Genomic DNA, 21,099 nt, shown 5'->3' with positions numbered 1-21,099 from the left:
ATTTTTAGACTGATCGTTTTATCATAATTCTTCTATGTCTCATACCAATTTTTGTCTGACAATCTATTTTGTTGGATATTAGTATAGCTACTCTAATTCTTTTTGGTTACTGTTTTATGAAATATCTTTTTCCATCTTCCCACTTTCAACCTATTTTTCCTCTAAAGTGAGTCTCTTGTAGTGTTTAAATCATTTATAAAGTAATTATTGGTAAGGAGAACTTTCTTCTTTATCTATTTGTTCTATTTCTCATATCATTTTTGTTCCTCAGTTCTACCATTAGTAGAATTTCAGTTCTTTTAGGTTAAGTAGAACTTTCCCAAGGCACCACTTAATTTCTTTTTTTGGGGGGGGTAACACTGGAGTTTGAACTAAAGGCCTCATGCTTGCTAGGCAGGTGCTCTTACTGCTTGAGCCACTCCGCCAGCCCTTTTTTGTGATGGGTTTTTTTGAGATAGGACCTTCAGACTGCAATCCTCCTGATCTCTGCCTCCTGAATAGCTAAGATTGTAGGCATGAGCCACCAGCACCCAGATTGCTTTGTTTCTTTTGCTATATACTTTTTCTTAGTGGTTGTCCTGGATATTACAGTTAACATTGTAATTTATAACAATCTAGTTCAGATTAATATAATGTAGTTTCAATAGTGCTCAAACTCTTTGATTCTGTATTTCTCTGCCCCCCTTTATGTTCTTATTGTCACATCTTTATATGTAGTGTACCCATCAAGAAAAAATATGATTACCATTTTATGTACTTGTCTATTTTGTAAATTAGATAAGAAAAAAAAGAGCAATTACAAGCCAGAAATGCATTAATACTGTATTTAATATTTACCTGTGTTGTTAGTTAACTCTAATGGTCTTCTTTCATTTTTTTGGATGGATCTGAGTTGCTGTCTGAACTTTCAGACCAAAAGTCTCCCATTAGTATTTCTTTTAAAGTTCATATAATAACAACTAATTTTCTCCATTTTTAAATATGGGGACGTCTAATTTTTTGTTTACTTTTAGACAATAGTTTGCCAGGTACAGATTTCTTGGGTGGTAGTTTTTGGGGTTTTTTTTTTCAGTACTTTGAATGTGTTATCTCACTGGCTCTGGTCTCCATGGCTTCTGAAGGGAAATCAGCTGTTAATCTTATTAACAGCTTAGAATAAATTGCGTCTCTCTTGCTATTTTCAAGGTTCCCTCTTTGTCTTTGATGATACATTTTGATGATACTCTGTATCAGAATAGATCTCTTTGAATTTATCCTACTTGGAGTTTGTTGAGCTTCCCAGGTGTATAGATTAATATTTTCATCAAAACTGAAATATTTTCAGGCATTATTTCTTCAAATATTCCTTCTATCTTTTCCCTTAGAATTCTCCTTAAGTATATGTCGGCATGTTTGATGGTGTCCCATAGATCTCTTCTGCTATTAATTTTCTTCATTTTTTTTATTTCTGTACTTCAAATTAGATTATTTCAATAACTATTTTCAATGTGATGATTCTTCTGTCATTCAAATATGCTGATGAGTGCATCAAAATTTTCATCTTGGTTTTCAGACTTTCAACTCCAGAATTTCCATTTGATTTCTTTTTATAAGGAACCAAATTTATATCTCTTTAGTTCTACTTGGAGATCTGTAATTCTAATTGTTTCCTTTTTTGTATATGGTTTTCTTTAGGTCTTTCTTTGAGCACATTTTAAATAACTGATTTAAATTTTTGACCTACTAAGTGGACTATCTGGACTTCCTCAGGAATCTTTGATTGCTCTTTTTCCTGTGTATGGACTGCACTTTTTTGTCTGCATGCCATAAACTTGAACTTGAATACTGTAATCTACAATTTGGATTCTCCTCCTTGCCAGAGTTTGCTGTTACCACTTGCAACTGCTGCATAATGACCTCTCTGAAATAATCCTGTAAAGCCTGTTTTCTCTGGCACCTGTGGCTACCAAACTCTCTTTTCTATCAACGTAGTAGTTAGTTAGTGAGTGAACAGAGGTTTCCTTAAATGTCTAGGACAAAATCAAACAAATACTCCTCCCGAACCTCTGATGATGGACTCTGTGGGTCTGCTAGGGGCATATCTTTAACTAGCCCAGACAATTGACCAACTGCCTTACCCTTATTTTCCTGCTTGTGTAGCATCTGAAGTTCAGAAGGGAGAGTTCAGGGCCTCCTTGGGTCCTTCCTGAGCAAGCAACCAGCCTTGGGCTATATGAGGCCTTCCAGATTCCCAGGAAAATGTCAGAGGTTTTCAATGCCCCCATTTTCTAACAGGTCTCATTGTCCATCCTTTCTTCCCAAGGGCCTTGATTAGTCTATCATTCACCCCAACTGACGGCAGAGACAAAATATAGAACAAAGCAAGAGTCTATGCGGTAAGGATACCATGATCTTTAGGATGACTGGAAACTCTTGGCAAAATATCCTAACTCACTTCACCAAAATGTTCCATAAAAAGTGCTAGTCAGATCTCTGGATGCTCCCCTTCCTTCTCTCCTTCCTGTTCACCTTTCCTCTCCCTCTTTCTTTTCCTTCCTTCCTTTGTTCTCTCCTTCCACAAATGTAACATGATTTAGGCACTTTTACCTGATGAAGAAACAAAGCACTAATGAAAATAGACTTGGTTTCTGCTCTTGTGGGACCTGCAATCTGGTGGTAGAGTCAGAGAATAAAAAGGCAATCACCAATGACTAACTTCCATGGAATCTAGGCAACAATAGATGCTTGTGATGTAATCTCGGGAGTCATGAATGCTGTGCCTGAAGAAGGAACATTTAATTTTGGATAAAGAAAGGGAAATAAAAGTGACCCAAGAAAAGAAGTAAAGAGTGTGTGCAGGAGGAAGGACCAGAAGACATGCAGAATCCCTGAAGTAGGTGGATATCAGAGTGGAGAATGGAAACAGGTCAGTGTGCTGGGCACTTGAGGGAGGGGAGGCAGTGATACCAGTGTGACTGGGAAGGGAACAGTGTAGGGCCTGTGCCATCCAGGGTTTGTGGAACAGATTTGAACCTTATCCTAAAGCAAGGGAGTCATAACAAGCACAGATTGTCCTTGGTGGGGGAGGGGGTGTCCACATAAGTCTCAAACAAGTCTCTAGATAAGGCTCAAATGTGTCCAGGATGTGACTTTTTTTCTGTAACTAATATCAACCTGAGCTCTCATCCCCAGTGCAGAGAGCACTAACTGTTAAGAGAACACTAACACTTAACTTTGATATCTCAGTTGCTTCCAATTCAAATCACTTTAAGATCAACATTTTGGCATAAAAGACTTCATCTTTTCTGAATATGATCTGAGTTAATTTTGGATTTCTCACCCCCTCCTTTAGCCCTATGGAAACCCAGCTGTTCACTGCTGTGATTTGCTGTTCATTTTGTTTTGGGGGGGAGAATGTTCCGATCCCTCCTGGCGTTGTGGGAGAGGCACATCCAATGAGTTTCTCCTTCTTATGCCACCCCTGGGTCATCACAAACCTTTCCAGACTGCATCCCATCCTTGGTCCCTGGTGGCTGGTACTCACTGAGGTGGGGTGGGACCCCTGCTTCCTGCTGAAGTCTTCACACTGAGCCTCCTTCCTCTCCTTTCCTTCCCTTCTCCTAGCTGTATGGCTATGTGATAGCAATCTCCTCAGAATTAAAGATGAGCCCCGGACAGTGGTCCTTGCACTAGCTGAGACAGTTCAACTTCATGCACCCCACTTTAGGGCTTCCCCAGTTTTAAAACTGGCAGTCCCATGCCTAGGAAATGCTTCGGTCTCAGGCAGAGCAAGGTGACTGGGTCTCCCTACACCCATTCTTCCTTGTGGCCAGTGGCCAGAAGCCAGGGGGCCAAGGTTACAAGTCCAGAAAAGAATTTCCATTAATCCAAATAGGGAAGTAAACCCTCAGGCTTCAATGGAGGTTTCATTTCACCTCAGTGAAAATACAAAATGCCCTCCTCGCTTGTGTATTTGCCAAGGATGATGTGATTCTCAGCATAAGTGGATTTGATTAAATAAATAAATATATAAATAAATAGCAGGCTTTAAAGTGTAGGGATTAAGAAGCTAAGCCTGATGCTGAAGTCAGAAGAGAAACAAGAATCCTGGGTCATGTGTCTAAGTTTAAACAAACATCATGTAATTCTTATTTATTTGGATAACACTTTGGAGCAGGAGAAAAAAGTCAAATGTTATAGTTTTGGCATCAAAAACATATGTAAAGAAGCGCTTGCTAACCAGGCGGGTGACGGGAATGGCCCTTCTGGAAGGGTGTGCAGGATGCTTTTGTACTGCAGGGTTTTTCTGCTCTTGACTTAGCAGATCAAGGACAGACGTGAATGCATTTTTTCCACTTCATAACCAACAGGGAGGATGGCAACCCAAAGGAGCTGGGAATAAAGCCCTGGACAATGCCACGTTCTTTCTAGAAATGGGCTTTACTTCAATGGGGAATGGGAGACAGCAAGGTTGCCTATTTTTGACTCTCTGGGAGAAACAGGATATAAAGGTGTACAGGAGTCTTGGGTTTTCTGCTCACGTTATAGGAAGTCTCTCTCTTGCTCCTTAGGTCTCTCTTTAAACTGGTGACCAGCTATCTTTTGTCTGGGTCCCAGACCTGGCAAGAAAGCCATTGGGGCCAAGGGCTGGGCACAGAATTACTTATGAGGTGCCAAGTCCTGTGCAGTTTTACATGTGCAACCTCATTTGATTTCCTGAATAATCTTTTGAGGAAGCTATAGCGCATCCTCAGGTCTTTATCCAAAAATGCTTGGAGCCTGATGTGTTTTATATTTAGTCTTTTTATTCCTTTCAGATTTTAGAAAAGGAATAATTTGGGGCACAGAATGTATATTACATAACCCCCCCTTCCCCGATCTGCAGTAGCAGCCTTTGATCAAACACATCAGTATTTTGCATGAAGCTATGAATATTCACATTTGGTGGGACACATAAGAGTTGTAATTGGCCTCATATCAATTCAGGTCAGACTTCACTGCCAGACTTGGGGGAAGAGGCAAGGCGTTGTGTTTTCAAGGGCTTCTGGGTTTCAGAAGGAAAGGAAGGCACCTGGACCTGTGTGCCACACATGAGGAAACAGCCAAACTTGCCCGTTCTCTGTATCTCAGCCCCTTCTAACCTCAAGAAACGCTTTACGATGATCTCCATTGCTCTGGGGTCTTTTGGGAATTTAAGCTCAGCCATTCCTGGCTCTGCGTCTACACCGCTGGTCCCTCTGCCTGGTCACCGCTGTGGCTGGGTCTCCAGTGCTCTGCTGAGCTCCGGGCTATGGAGGGACCTCTGTCCCTGTCCTTAGCAGAGCCTGCTGCTTCCTCCTTGTTTCCTAAGAAGGAGAATCAATGGGTAAACAAAAGGCCAAAATGCGGCTTGTTTTTATAAAAATGGAATACCCACAGGCTCCCCTGCTGAGGAGCCAAATGGTGGAATGTTCTGGTGGTTCCAGAACATTCTATAACTGTTGGACATTAAATGTTTCCAGGGCAGCAGGGGAGGGCCTCTGTCCACCTGCACACATTCCTAACGAACACTCACCTACAGCTGGTCCTGAAGAGAGGAAAAGCAAATGGTTCCTGTAGATGTATAGAGGCATTACCTTGACCCTCTGAGGTGCACAGGTAACCGAGAGCAGGGCTCAGATTACAACTGAGTCCTCTCACTTGTGCACGGGAGTGTGGGTGCCACTCAGACAGGTAGAAGCCCAGCAAAGTCCCAGTCAGCCATCTTCAAAAGCAGGGCAGTTAGATTATCTTTGCCCTCTCTCTCCTTCTGAATTTCTGACCAAGGGGATGCAAAGTGTCCAGAGCCAGAGAGACCAAGGCAATGGAGAGACAGCATGTGCACAACAGGACTGGACACTGTGGCCTTGCAGGTGACCCCATTCTGCAGGCAATGAATGGCTGTCCATGAATCACCAATTACAGGTGACAGGGGTTCATGGGTCTGGCTTGTTGCCAGTGAATTAGCCACCAAGTTCGTCTTTGGCCTCTTCAGGCAGCTTGTGGCTGTCTTTAGAAGGGAAAGGCCTCACTATTTAGAGGGGTCCGGGGCAGAGAGAGAACTCCGTCCTGCCTCGGAGAAAGACAACTTTTGCTGCAGTGCCGAAGTTCTGCCTTGTGCATGGCTCCCCCGTGGACCCAGCTAATGTTCTAACTTTCAAAGAACCAGGTAGGAGTCTGACAGGCTCGCCAAAAAAAGAGAAAAATCCAATCTTCCCCCAGAACTTTTCAACTTTCTTCTCTCCAGTTCTGAAGGGACTTGGGTCCAAGTTCTCGCCCAGGGTGGAGCTACTCCAGAGAGCATGGGGTGTGAAGAGAGTGCCTGGGAGATGCCCCTGAGGGCAGAGGGATTGCCAGTAACGAATCCCATCCCAAAACATCTATAATGTATATTGTAATATCACCAAAATTGGATTGTGCCTCATAATTCATTTCAGTATTGAGTCATTGTTTAATCGCAGCTTTTTTGGGGTAATACTGGAGTCTGAACTCAGGTCCTTGTGTTTGCTAGGCAGGCTCTCTACCACTTAAGCCATGCCCCCAGCCCTTTTTTTTTCCTTTAGTTAGGGTCTCATATTTTTGCCAGGGGTCAACCTCAGACCACCATCTTCCTACTTATGCCCTTGCACGGCTGGGACCACAAGCCCTGGAGGGGGCTTGCTAACTTTTTGTCAGGACTGACCCCAAATCATGATTCTTTGATCTCTACCTCCTGAGTAGCTGGGACCACAGACTTGAGCCAATGCGCCTGGCCCCATGTTTTTCTTTTGCTTTTTTCAGTAGTACGTAACTAGTGACACATTAGATTTGTGCATGTCAGGTATTACCCCACCTTACAGATGAGGACATTGAGGCCCAGAGAGGTTAGGAGATCAGCCCAAGGTCACGCAGTCTCTATTTGGACTTGAAACAAGGGCTATCTGTCTTCCAGTGAGGTGGGAACAGGAAGACCCATCCCTGTAGGGCAGGGGACGTCCACTCTCTAGGCAAGCCTGAGGAGGGAAAGGGGTTGCTGCAAGACTGGCACCAGCCTGCGAGGCTGTAGGACATGGGTGCAGGGGAGGAGTCATTGTGACTACCATCCTGCACATAGGCTGCTATTGTAGTCACTGCTCGCCTCTGAAGCATCAGCTGGTTTTTAGAATCTGCCTCTGAATTAGATTTGCTTTAACTCAGGATAACCAAATTGTCAAGGAATAAAACCAGGGAGCATTTTCTTTTCCCAGCAAGGGTGACTAATTCTTCCAGAGGAACAGCTGGAAATTGGAAGGAGGACGAACTTTGAAGTTAGATGCACGGCACTTGAATTTTGGCTCTTGCTGCTTTGTAGCAAGCCAGAAAGTTCCTTAATCTCCCTATGCCTCAGCGTCTCCATCTGTAAAATGGGAATGACAAGGATGCCTGCCTGAAAGTACTGTCCTGAGGATTGTGTGGGGGTGCTCAGCAAATCAGTTACAGTTTATTGCAGTTGCTATGGCATCCTTATCACGAGGATGAGGATGGACAGACACAGAGCAGGACCTTCCTCTAATTGCCTCACAGAGTTTATATTCCTGCCCCCATCCACATGGCTCTGTTGGCCACAGGTGCGCCCTGACCCCGCCTCAGTGACTCTCCCCTCCTCCCTTCCCAGGGGAAAGAGCCTCTCTGGGAGGGAAGGGCTGTGGCTGTCCTCGAGTGCCCCCAGTGGCCGTGCACTCCCTCCTTGGTTCCTGGCTATAGTTCCAGCTCCCAGGGACCTTGAGCTAAGAGACAGGATAAGAGGCGACAGTGACAGCCTCACCCCATAGTGTGGCTCCCCAACAGGGTTTCCCCAAACTGAAGGACAAAGGGCACCTGACAACCCCCAGGGGATCTGGGGGAGGTGCTAAGTCACGACCTCTTGCCCAGGTGCTCCTGGCACCTTGGAATACCCAGTCCCTGCCCCAAGATGCTCAGGCATTCTGGGGTCCACACCTTAGGCCTTCAGTGGAGACCTGCGTTCACAGAAACTTACCTCTGTGACTCCTCACCACATCCAAGGAGGAAAGGAGTGCCACACCCACTTCCCAGATGAAGAAACAGAGGCCCAGAGAGTTTAAGTGTCAAATCCAAGTTCACACAATCAAGCGCAAACTCAAGGCTGACCATTGGGAGTTCCAGCCCTTCCTTGGACCCAGAGACTCAGATCCATGGCCAGGCATGAATGTTTGTCACAGGATCCATCCCAGGGCACAAGAAGGCCCTTCCAGGGCCTCCTAGCCATGGCTCTCCAACAGAACTCCCACACCAGAACACAGTAATCCCAAAAGGATGGTTCCAATTGCTCCTAATGGAGTCTATAGCTCCAGTCCCATGATAATTATAAACCTGACCCAAAAGACAGAGAACATCAGGAATCTTCTTCTAAAGAGAGGTGTCAACTTCCAGTCCAGAGGAAGCCCAAAAGGATTCATCATCTCCAGTGACATCCACTGCTACCCCCTTTCCATCGCCTTTATCTGGGATGCTCCACCTCCAGCCTTCTCTGTTGGGTGACCGTCTCACCTTCTCCAACTCAGTTCAAACATCGCCGCCTCCGAGATACCCTCCTGGACTCTTTCAAACATGCTCAGTGCCTCTTCTGTGTTTCAGGTACCTTTTAGAAACTGTACTAGAGTTGCAAGTTTACTGGTCCAGCACCCTCCATCCTCCATTTCCAGAAAGCTCAGTGCTTGTATACACTAAGTACTCAACAAATGCAGGTGTAACAAATAAGACATGCATAAATGCCCATTCTTACTTAGTTTATGCTGTACATTGTAAGGAAGTCATCCACTAGATCTTTGCACCCGGCTGTTGTGGCATGATTCATCTGAAGATTAATGACAGAGACCATAATAAAAGAGACAATCACTGTTGCCTAGGACTACCCAAGTTTATGAGGCCTGGATGAGGGGTTGGTGGGAGTTGGTTCTGGTAGCCTTGTCTTTACTGCCCTCTTGTGACAAAACATTGCAGCTACATCATGAAAAGCCAGAATTTTACTGAGATCACAGAGAGGGGTTATTTTCTCCTCCTGGAGCAGTCTTTATAGGATTCCAAAATCTTTTTGAGCCCAGGTCCCAAGCTCTGTATCTGTAATTTTCATTCTAGTACCCCAAAAATATGTTAAAAGAGTAATACGTAGATAATTAGTCGCTCCTGATCAATCCCACAGAAGAGCATGAAAGAGACCTTATCAACTCTGGTTTAGGGCTGGGCTGGGCCCTTGAACGTGAAAGGGAAGGACATGTAATAAAGTATGTGACAGCTTGCTGCCATCAAAGACCTCACTGTCCATTTATAGCAACCTCATCACTAAAAAAAGAAAGTGAAAGCCATGATTCACTAAAAAAAAAACTGTGGAAGTACCTAATAGTCTTAATAGCCAAGGATTAGAGCCAGAAAGCCTTTCCTGTTGCCCCCACTTACTGTCTTGGTGACCTTGAACAGGCCACTGTGAATGTGGCCAATTCAACTGCAAAATGGCCTGGTAGGGAGGACATCTTTATGATTAGTGAAATTGGTGTGAGCACCCACCAGAGTCAGCCATGATTATCGTAAGTAAGGCTTTTAATTCTCTGATTCAGAGAGAAAACAGGGAGAGCTGAAAAATAGACTCTTAAGCATGACCTTCTGAGAGGTAAAGCTCAATTTTTTAGTCATAAGAGTCCCCTGCAAAGAGGTGGTTATTGATATGATGCTCCATTCTGAGCAAGGTGATTGACAGGTCTGGTCTGGCCATGGGCTGCATGGAGGAGGTGGCTATCCTCTGGCTTGAATCTCTCCCTCCTTTACCTGTGGCAGACATCACCAATCAGTCATAGCTCTCTTCCATGTAGCTCATGTTTATAATGTCAGAATTCACATTACAGAGCACCAGGCAGTTACAACTGTGCAGGGTAGGGAAAATGCCATACAGCCGAATCTGTCTTTCCAGGTCATGACACATGGGTAGATTAAAGATGTATAGAGAAAGGAGGAAGGCACTTAGCCAGAGGCAGAAAAGTAAGCTGAATTGTGAGTGCTAAGATAGATTTGAAAGGGAAAGGGCGTAAATTAGAGATAGGCTATGTTACAGAGCCCTTGGTGTCAGCTGCCTGGGAGCTGTGGGCACCAGGGACCACTCGCAGTTGTCAGGCAGGTAAGAACGTGGGGATGGACCTGTGGGTCCAGTGCCAGGTTGACCGTAAGGGAGCTGAGTCCAAAGGCAAGGTGAGGCAGGTTGGTGCTCAGGACAGGTGTCAAGGGAGGTAGATGCAAGGGATGCTGAGAAGGAAGGCTGTGGACCTGCTGCCTGCTGGCACATCAGGGATGGAGGAAGAAGCCCCATCCATGTGGCTTCTGTCACCTGGAGCTTCACAGACAGGGGGGAGAGGGTCCCCTCCAACTGTGGGGAGTGGGCCATGGAGTCTCGAGAGTGTGCTTTGTTTTGGGCACCTTGAGTCAGAGGTGACTTTGGGACATCCAGAGGCATTTTCCCGTGGGCAGCAGGAATGGGAGCTTGAGCTACAAATATGAGAGAGGGAAGAGAGAAGAAAGTTAATGCTTTCTGGGTTCAGCCTCGCTTTTACTCAAAGCAGTTTGGGTAGGAAAAGAATGAGCACATGCAGGAAACGGATGAACTGAGTGAAGGTCATGGCTTAATTAAGAGGCATTCTCTGCAATCTGGTTTTTCCAAAAGATACCGCATATCTGGGTCAAGTCTCCTTTTCACAATATTTCCTAAAATGAGTAGGAAAAAGAATTTTTTTGGTAATAGGAAACAGTGAGTCTGATGCACTGGACCCCTAATGTCCTGATGGCTAAGAAAAAAAGTGTGTATTTAACTGAAATACCCAAGCAATCAGAAGAAGGGTCAAAAAGACAATTCCTTTATTCGAAGTCTCCATTTCCTAATGGGTAACAAAGTCACAGACTCTAAGGTCAAACAGACCTGAATCTGAACCTCAGTTCCACCACTTCCTAGCTGTGTGACCTTGGACAAGGTACTTAACCTCTCTGAACCTTGGTTCCTTCATGCATAAAGTGGAGATAACAGAGTGTCTAGTTCATAGGCTATGGTGGTAATCAAATGAAATAATGCATATAAAGGTTTAGTTCAGTACTTGACACAGAGTAAGTGTTGAATGGGGGAGAATTGTCTTTTTATCCGATCATCTAACATTTTTTTTAGGAATAGATTTTAAACAACTGATACATCTTTTCATCGCTAACACAATACCTTGCCCATTCTCTAAGGGTCACAGAGACACCACACTAGGAGTCAAAGGGTAAATTTCTTTCTTCTAAGTCCTCTGCACTGTCCAGTAAGGGACAAAGTAGAAGAGGGTCCAGGAATCTGGGTGGAGATTATAGCTCCCTGGCCACGGTCCCTGGGTTTGTGTTCCTGGGAGGAACCCAGGGACTCTCATTTGCAATTTAGGGTAGAAAACTTATTAGGGGAGTGTTAAACATGCATTACAGCCACAATGCTAACATTTGCTAAGTAAACTTCTATGTGCCAGGAAGTATACAAGGTTTGTACCAATTTCCTCCATCCTTACCATGCCCTATGTGGCAGAAATCATCCCCATTTTACAGATGAGTCACTGAGGCTTAAGTAACTTGCTCAAGATCTACAGTTATTAAGTGGCAAAAGGAAGATTCAAACCCAGGCAGTTGAACTTCAAAATGCATACTCTTAACTATTGAGCTAAAGCCATGTGCCTGGGGTAGGCTGCAGGCTCTTAGTCTTAGTCTTCTTGTTTCTTTCCCAGGCTCTTAGTCTTTCTTGTTTCTCTCATTCCTGTATTTACTCATGTATCTTCTCTTCCCCAAGCATCTCTCAATAAGAAAGGGAAGCGCATCCCTTCTCCTCTCAGCTGGCAGAGGACTGGGGAGATGGGGTGTCCAGTGGCAGAGGTGAGAGGCTCCCTTGTTGCAAATGTAACCTAGGGCTCACCCACTCCTCCTCCTCCAGCTGCTCTATGGGGGAACTGAGGGGGGCAAAGGTGGAGTGGCCCACCAGCTCCCAGCTTCCAGAGTAAGAGCTGAAGGATCATGGAGGCTAGGGGGCGCCACACTTGCACAATAGTTTCTTGAAGTCATTGATGTAGAGCTATGATAACAGCCTCAGAGTCTTAGGACAAATCCGGATGGAAAGCTTATAGAAAGAAACATGAAAAGTAACCTCGGTTGCAGAGGCCTTTTGAGGCAAGCTGTACAGAGACCTGAGGCTCTTCCATCCTCTGTCACTCTAAGGTCAAGTCAGGCACAGAAATGTGACAGAAGGAGACTGTAGTACATTTATTCCAGCATTCACTCTTTCAAACAGGCTTGCAAGTACTTCCTCTGTGTCTAGAACCCCGCTGTGAGCTGGAGAAGCAAAGCTGCCATGGACCTGGTCCCCAAGGAGTCTACTGTCTGGGACCAGCAAACTTTAGGCACCCGCCATGCACCCATGCAGCCCCAAGTCACTGTTTAGAAGCTCAGAGACCCATGGGACCTTCACTTCTGACCAACTAGGAAGACACATTGACAAGGTAACCCCACTTAGGGCTTGGGAGGAGGGAGGTGATGGCAGATCCTATGCAGAGCCTCCATCACAGTGGGTTGCCTGCTCACCCTGTGCTCAGAACTCAATCAGCCCCCTCTACCCATTCCCAGGAAGCTTTGTGGTTGGTGGGGCTTGGCCAAGTTAAAGGTGTGGAGACCTTCCTCTGTTTTCTGATCACACACTGAAACAGCACTGGGTCACAGGGACACAGGGCACTGAAGTCCCCTGCTTTGAAGGGCAGGCAGAATCACACAGGGGTCAGACACACATTTTTGGGGCCAGATCCATCTCGACTCAAATCACAGCTTTGCCTGGTGGACAAGTGGCTTCATCTCTCTGGGCTTCAACTTCCCCAACTCACACAGCGGAGGATAAGAGGATCTCCCTGCTAGGACGGTGGTGACAATGAACCAGTGATGACTTCAAGGCTGTTAGCGTAGAGCCTGGCACATTGAAGCCTGCACTAAATGCTAGCTATCAAGACAATGGTGTCAAAAGTATTTTTATCCTATTTTTATTCTTTGAAAATTGGAGTGAATTTAGAGCCAGAAGACCTGGCTTAGCATCTGGGTCTTGTCCCACCTTGCTGTTCTTTATATCTAACAGTGTCCCCAACTTTTCTTTCTTGGTCAGTGCTTGTATACACTAAGTACTCAACAAATGCAGGTGTAACAAACAGACCCATTCTTGCTTAGTTTATGCTGTACATTGTAAGGAAGTCATCCACTAGATCTTTGCACCTGGCTGTGGTGGCATGCTTCATCTGAAGATTAATGACAGTGGCCATAGTAAAAGACAGAAGACGGGCAAGACTTTCATAAGTCAAGGGCAGCATGAATGGAGCTGATCTTGAGCCAGATGTTCCTGTGGCTTGCATCTCACCTTGGGGGTGAGCGCTGCCTGGCATCCAGTGCTTCTCCCAATCCCAGGCCTTCTAGCTCCCTTTTGGCACCGAGTGTTTGCACCCTGTTCTAATCTTCTGACCTCTCACAGTCTCTGATGCAATTCTAAGTCCATAGAGGATCAACCTGCGTCTCAGACCTCTTGCTGTACAGTCAAAGCCTCCCCACTGCCCTTGGGATGTGCTGGCTTTTTACAGGCATCATCTCATGCTTTCTACCCAATACTCCTGAAGGGAAAGAGATTTGGTAACCTCATTTTCTAGATGTGCAAACTGAGACTTAGCAACTTGCAAAAGAGCTAAAAGTCAGGGTGTGACTTTTTCCCTGAGAATTTGAACCAGTTCAATCTGACCCCCAAGTCAAGCTCTTGCCCTCACACAAGGTGGGGCCCAGTGCTCCCAGTGTATGCATCTTTCTGGGTTACTTTTAATTTCTATTTTATTCCCACTTCACACCTAAAAAGGGGACATTACAGAAGAATTTGTGAAGCACACTGCTGACAGCCCCCTTGGATACTGAAGGTGCATTTGTAAAAGATATAGACACTGCCTATATCCCATATTTCCCCATTGCTAAACCACCCCAGAAGCAGGGACCAGGCAACTACAGACACCCCTCTAGGGCCAAACCCCACTGGAATTCTTTAGATTAGCCAATCCTCTGCCGGGATTTGTCATCCCTGCAGAAGCCCCAGGAGAGGCTCTTAGTCTGGCTTTCCCTTCCCCTTGCTGCCTCCTGGTGGAAACCCCATGCTTCCTCTGTGTGGCATGGTGGCCCCTCCTCTGGGTCATGTGAATAATAAGAATTTTCTTTCAATGGCACTGTTCTCTCTGTGTTCCCACTAAGTTACCTCCATAAATTGAAACCCTGCAGATGCATTTGAAGACAGAGTGGCAGTTAACCTAGCGGACAAGTTCCTGGATTCTGGGGAGGAAGACAGGCAGCAGACACATGGTGACAGGCAGTGACTAGAGTGATGGACAGAACCTGTCAGAAGAAGGAAGGGCTTAGAGAATGATAGGAGTGGGGAGCCGGTTGCTTGGATGGTCAGAGGAAGGGGCCTCCAAGAAGGAGACATTTGAGCAGAAACCTAAATCCGTGAGGAGATGAGCAATGTGGCTCCTGGGGAAGGAGGCAGTACAAGGAAGATTCTAGGTCCAGAGAAGAGTAAACTCACACACCCTCAACAAAGGATCATGCTGAGGGCATATGCAGAGCAGCCTGGAGACCAGAGTGGGTGGCATGGAGTGGGCTGGGGGAAGAATCACAAGGGTGAGACCAAGAAGGTGGGAGGACCCTGGGACCAGGTATACTTTGGCTTTTATTCTGAGACAAGAAACCATTGGAGGTTTTGGTAATCAAACAGAGAAAACCAAGTTTTGTCTTCCTAGTGTAGACCAGTGATTCTCAATGAGGGAGAGTGTAGTCCAGGACAAGGGCACCACCTGGGCCCATAGATATTGGGTTCTCCCAAGGATATGGGGAGTAGCTGAAGACATTCAAGTAGACACAGGCCAGTGATAAAAGTACCCTAGAAAGCACAGGACAGCCCCCCGCAATGAAGAATTCTCTGGCTTAAAGTTTGGGAAGTGGAGAAAACATGGAGGAGACCCAAGATTGGGCCACATGCTCTCAGGAAGGTGACATTGGTTCACAAATACAGTATCCATGTCCCTTGTCCCCTGAGGTCCCCCCAAGGTAAATAGTCCCTGCATGACTGTTGGCATTTCCTCCTCCACTCTAAAAGACTACTTCATTAGGACACATTCCAGGCCACTTCCTGCTGCTTGGCGCCTGCTGTGTGTCTAAGCTGAGGATGATGAATTTTCTGTGCTCAGAGCTGTCCGTGTGTGTACGCAGCCCTGACATCATGTGTGTATCCTGCACCCTGAAATGTAATTTATTAGGTCTAATCCCTGTCTGGGGGGACGGTAAGTCTTCCCTGTAGAAATTCTAGGGAGGAGGATATGCCCCATTATTATTATTCTGAGGTCTCCAAGGACATATCACATGTTCCTTGGATGATTTAGAGTGGACAGCCTGGGGCCTCGCTCCTCCAAAAACTCCAGAAAAATACTCACAGATTTCCATAACCACATCGCAGCTTCTTCTCCACCTTCTAAATCCTTTCCATTTTGTGCCACTGTTGGCCTTCCTCGAAAGGAGAATGTACAAACATTTAAAAAAGAAAGCACCAGGCATTTACCGTTTTCTCAACAATGCTTGTGAAAGCCAATGTCAACAGTCAAGGTTTCTAGCCTTGAGATGGCATTGCCAGTTTCACTGATGGAAGCTGCAGAGTCTGTCACCATCTCATTCTGTCCCTTGGCTTGTCTAAACATGCAGCATGACAGGATGGTGTAGGATGGCCATGAGTCTTCCAGTCTTGGTTTCCCCCAAGAAGAGGTCAGTAGCCTCAATTGCCTGGCCTTGTCCAGCGTTCTCCATCCCCTTCACATGTGCAAGGTCACCCCTAATGTTCCCAATGTCACTGCGTTGTAATACCCCAATGCACTAAGGCAAATTGCTCGCTGCTTGTTCTGGGTCCTTCTCTGTCTGGTCCTATTGAGTGGAGGCGGTAATAGATTCAATTTGGGAATGATTCACAGAACTTTCCTTCCTTGATGTGTCAAAGAACTTGCATCCTGCCCACGGTCACCTGCCACCACCCACCCATCTTGTAGCTTCACTCTTTACTACGGGAAGCAGCTGGACCAGGAACTGGCCACAGGAGGGCTGTGGAGTCAGAATCTTGGATTCGAACGCTAACACTACACCTCAGTAACTGAGATCCCTTGGCTAAGCCATTTCCCCTCTCTAAACCTCAGTCTCCTTACCTGACAAATGGGAACCATTGCACTTACTTCTTTGGGTGATGAGCAGTAAACAAAATAATATAGGTGAAAGCAGTTTCCAAACTGCAAACAGCAATTCGTGGTTGATGTCATCATTCTGTTTCTAATAGGTTGCTTTGCTATGGCTCAATGGAACACAGCACCTCCTCTCAAGGTAAGTTGGTGGCTTGGGCTCAGGTTGAGCTGGGCTAAAGCCATCATGCTGGTTGTCACCTCCTGATCAGCTGAATGGGTGAGAGGAGGGGCCAGCTTTGCAAGAAGAGCCTGATGGCCTACCTTTCTCTGGGAAGAAAATATCCCATGATAAAAGGCAACAGGCCAGCCCTTTCCTTTCCCCCTGCCTGAATATAGCCATGCAATCAGGAAGGAAAGTTCCCACACTGAGTTTTGCAACCACTTCTGTTGAGCTCATCAATAGTTGTGTCTAAGAACGGTCCCATTCCTAAGAAGCATTTTAAGCCTTTTAAGCTCCAAAGATTAGGGTGGGGTAGGAGGAGGATGGATAAAGAGACTGAAGAGCATTCTCCACGCAGAAGTAGATTCTGCACTTGGGTTAGATAATCCCCACGTTGAAACCAGCCGAACATTATTTGGAGGAAGGAGAGGGAGGGATAAGAGAAAGCCCCTCGGCAAAGCCCGGCATTGAGCTGTTTGTGGAGAGTGGACTGCGTCCTTTCTCTGCAGCTGAAGGACAGAAAGACCAGCCTGCAGAGGACAAATAGAGGGTGGGAGTTTCCTTGAGGACAGTCAGAGGGAACGGTATGCATGACGTGGATGATGCCCCTATGTCCTGTCAAGGCACATGGCGTCTTTCCTGCTCAGCCTGGGAACCACTGGTCTGCCTGGTGCCCACCATCAGAAATAAGAGCATTTGGCACTGCAAAGGCCAAGGGGTGTGGCAGACTGGTCTTGCTTCCAGAACCAGGCAGAAGGATCTTCACAGAGGGCATTAGCACCCACCCTGGCTCCACTTCAGGACCACGATCTTCTCTGAGGAGAGCACTTTAGCTATAAAGGACTCAAGGCTGAAAGATGGAAGATGGCATTGGAGAGGCTACGGGGACACAGGAGCTAAGTGAGCCCCGACAAGTTCAATGGCAGCTCGACAGGAATTTGTGCATCTTCCAAGAGGGTTTCTAAGAGGACAGCACTCATACAGAGGTGTTGGCTTAAAATAACGGTCACATGGCTTTATACTCTATAAAGTTTGAACTGCATGCAAACTCTGTAGATATGCCCCCATGAGACCTGCTGTCAGGAGCAGGGATGTGACAGAACCCAGGGCACAGGAAGAACCCCAGAGGGGGGCTGGCTGGAAGTGGAGCTCCACATGGCCGCTCCTTGTGTTAAAAATCAAGAGAAGGAAAGAGCCATGGAGGAAAGGGAGCAGAGAGGTTCTGGGCTAAAGGAGAAGCTGCAGTTCCCCTTGGCCCTTCTGGGGAAGTGTGAGGAATGTCAGGTGGAAGGCCAGCAAATTCTGGGCCAAGTGAAGACAAAAGACACCCTCTGTCAGAAGGTGACCACCAGGAGGGGAGGGGCTCCAAGAAGACACTGAGCTCCCCATAGTCAGTCTTTCCAGCCCCTATGGGCACAATGAAGGGCACACCACAGCAGGGGTGAGTACATTTGGGGAGGTATCGGGTCTCACGTGCTGCCACCTGGGCAATTTTCTCTACCCACAATTGTGTGGTGGGCAAGGTGGTGGTCTTGCATGCCTGCCCAGGGTCTGAGCTATTTTCAGGAACACGGGATGGCACAGAACTGGCAGAACATGCCAGAATAGGCAACTGCCCAGGTAGCAAGCCTGGGGATCCCGTGAGAGGATCCAACAGAGAGGGACTGAGTCCCTCCAGATTCCTAGGTGGCATCCAGCATGTGCCTCCTAGTCTGTTCTGTTCTCCCTGCTGCAATTTTACCTGTCCTTTAAGAAGTATTCATATTTTAGAAAATGTGAAATATTTAAACATTTTATCAAACCCACTGACTTGTACACATTAAAAAATTAAAACATGTCTTTAACTTATATCAGAACACCTAATTTAAAAAAATTAGGAGCACTAACTGGCATATAATGAAAAGCAACCCTCCCCTCACAAACCCAGAGGCAACTTCTTTTTAATTTTTAATTGTTCTTGGTTTCAGTTCTGATGATCAGTGCCACATTTGCAAGTAGTCTGTGGATTATTATACTCGTTTTCTGTTGACCTTCAACTTGGGCAGACAAGGTTTCTGCTCACTCAGGGCCTCTCTGCCTTTCCTCTCCTTCCTTCCCACAGAGCAACTAACAGTTCTTAGTGCCTCTCTTGATCAACATTCTCTAAATAATGTCCTCATATGTACTATTTAAAAATACAGTCATGAGCTGGAAGCCAGTGCCTCATGCCTGTAATCCCAGTTACTTACTTGGGAGATCAGGAGGATCGTGGTTTGAGGCCAGCCGGGGCAAAAAATTTTGAGATCCCATCTCAATGGAAAACAAGCTGGGTGTGGTGGTGCATATCTGTCATCCCAGCTGCAGCAGGAAGCCTAGATAGGAGCGTCATGGTGCAGGCCAGCTTGGGCAAAAAGCAAAACTCTATCTCCAAAATAACCAGGGCAAAAAGGGCTGGAGGCATGGCTCAAGCGATAGAACATCTGCCTAGCAAGCATGAATCCCTGAGTTCAAACCCCAGTATTGTCAAAAAAAAAAAAAAAGTAGAGTCATGTGTTGTTTAATGACAGGACCTGGTTTACAATATGCTTTGTTAGAGTCTTTTGCCATTGTGCAAACATCAGAGTGCACTTACACAAATGTAGCTGGGACTGTTCAGCTTCCCCCTGTGGCCTCTTAATGCAATGGAGAGACACCTAAGGAGGCCAGGCATGGTGGTGCATGCCTGGAATCCCAGCACTCAGGAGGCTGGGGCTGGAGGATCTTGATTTAAAGGCCAGCCTGAACTACAAAGGAAGACCCTGTCTCAAAACAACAACAAAAAGAAAACAAGAGATGCAATAAACAAGAAGTGCTGCTGGGTTAACACTGCACACTGTTTTACGGTAATCTTTTTTTATATAAATTGAATATATTCTAAAATAATGATTGAAAGCATAGTAAAGGCATGAACAGTAACAGAGCGGTTTATTATCACTATCGAGCAGTAGGTGCTGTATACAACTGGACTGTTGTGTTTTTGTATGACTGGCTGTGTAATAGGTTTGATTAGATCATACCGCCACGAACCCATGAAGCAGGCACTGGGCTATGACATATGACAGCTGTGCCACTGGTCCATAGGACTTTCCAGCTCCAACATTATCTTTAGCTCCACCATAGTATCTCTTGGAGACGTGGTTACGCAGTGTGTGCCTGTCCATATTGTTTACACCCATCATGCTTCAGTTCTTTCTTTTTCTGTGTTTTGTCATTTCTCTGGCTCAGGCTTCATCTACATGATCTCAGAAGAGATGACAAAATGTGGAGGGGTGGGAGCAATGACCACTCACAGCTTTGCTGCTGTCACAGAGACAAGCAGAGGAAGAAAGGGGGAGATGCATGAGGAGCTGGTGTCCCCAGACTTAGGAATCCACACAGATAAAATGAAGGACTCACAGCTCACATCACCCCACTTTTATCCCACATGGTATTTGCCAGTGGAGGGTCAGAAGCCAATAGAGAAGTTGGGGATCCCTTGCCTAATCTCCCCTCTGCCCACCAGTGCCCAGTTTTCACTGCATCCTCAGCCCCTCCAGGGTCCTCCAGTAGATCCCACCTCTACCATGCTGCAACCTGCAGCTTGGCTTCTCTGTTCCCCACCCTCTGTCAGCCAATCATAGACTTAGCAAGGATTCCTGACTATCCATCTGCATGTACACTCTGAGGACATACATGTGTCAGAGACATACAAGGTCCCTGAATCTTTAAGAGGGACAATCAATTAATTATATATTGTGGGCAGTTCATAAAGGATGTTAAGCTAGAAAAGAATCGACCTCTTCTCTGGAGAGAAATGCTACCAGGCATTTAAGCTGAGGCCAGAGGATGTGAAAGAGCCAGACTTACAACAAGCAGCCTGAAAGGAGGTCCAAAAAGAGCAGAATGTGTGAAGATCCTGTGGTAGTGATGGGGACCAGGGTGTGTTTAAGGACCTGAGGGGAGTCCTTCAGTCAGAGTTTGGCAAGTGAAGGGGAGCATGGTCCAAAGTGAGACAGTCAGGTGACAAGGGCCACATCACATAGGGCCTGGTTAGCCCAGTAAGGAGGATTTTTTTTTTTCCCCCTAAGCACAATAGGAAAGCATCAAAGGATTTCAACAGGGAAGCAACATGACCCATTTTGTGCTTTAAGATGTTCTTTGTGGAAACTGTGGAGACATCCACAAGGTTCCTTTTTCCTAACCAGAGACATGGACACCCTTATTTTTTTCTGGCAGTGCTGGGGTTTGAACTCACTCTACCGTTTGAATCACAGCAGCATTCCTTTTGCTTTTAGTTTATTTCTCAGGTAGGGTCTCAGGTTTATACCCAGATCGGCCTCTACTGTCCTCTTACCTCTGCTTCCCAGGAGCTGAGATTACAGGCATCCACCACCATGCCTGACCTTGGACACCCCATTTTTGTGGAAAAAGAGGTCCATCTCCTCTCCAGATGTTATCACCTGTGGCCAGTAAATGGTTCAGGGATCTGAGAGAAGGAAGGGGGAGCAAAAGAGCTGTTCCAGCTAAGATGCCTGTGTAGCCATTGTCATGTTTAGTTAGGGTAACAAAAGTTGCCCTGACTTTGTGCACCTCTCGAGGTGTGCAGAGTCTGGCTGGGCAGGAAGATGCAGCAGT

The 21,099-nt window shown here is 46.1% G+C and overlaps 1 long non-coding RNA gene across 1 annotated transcript; it reads left to right on the top strand.

Annotated features, from left to right (window-relative positions):
- Positions 1–2,768: 2,768 nt before the first annotated feature.
- Positions 2,769–17,231, top strand: LOC141424610 (uncharacterized). Its single transcript, XR_012449483.1, has 3 exons — positions 2,769–2,905; positions 12,314–12,521; positions 16,403–17,231. It is a non-coding gene; the product is annotated as an uncharacterized lncRNA (long non-coding RNA).
- The last annotated feature ends 3,868 nt before the right edge of the window (positions 17,232–21,099 follow it).

This window comes from Castor canadensis, chromosome 7, assembly GCF_047511655.1.
Source record: "Castor canadensis chromosome 7, mCasCan1.hap1v2, whole genome shotgun sequence".
NCBI classification, from domain to species: Eukaryota; Metazoa; Chordata; class Mammalia; order Rodentia; family Castoridae; genus Castor; species Castor canadensis.
This window is presented reverse-complemented; position numbering and strand designations above follow the sequence as displayed.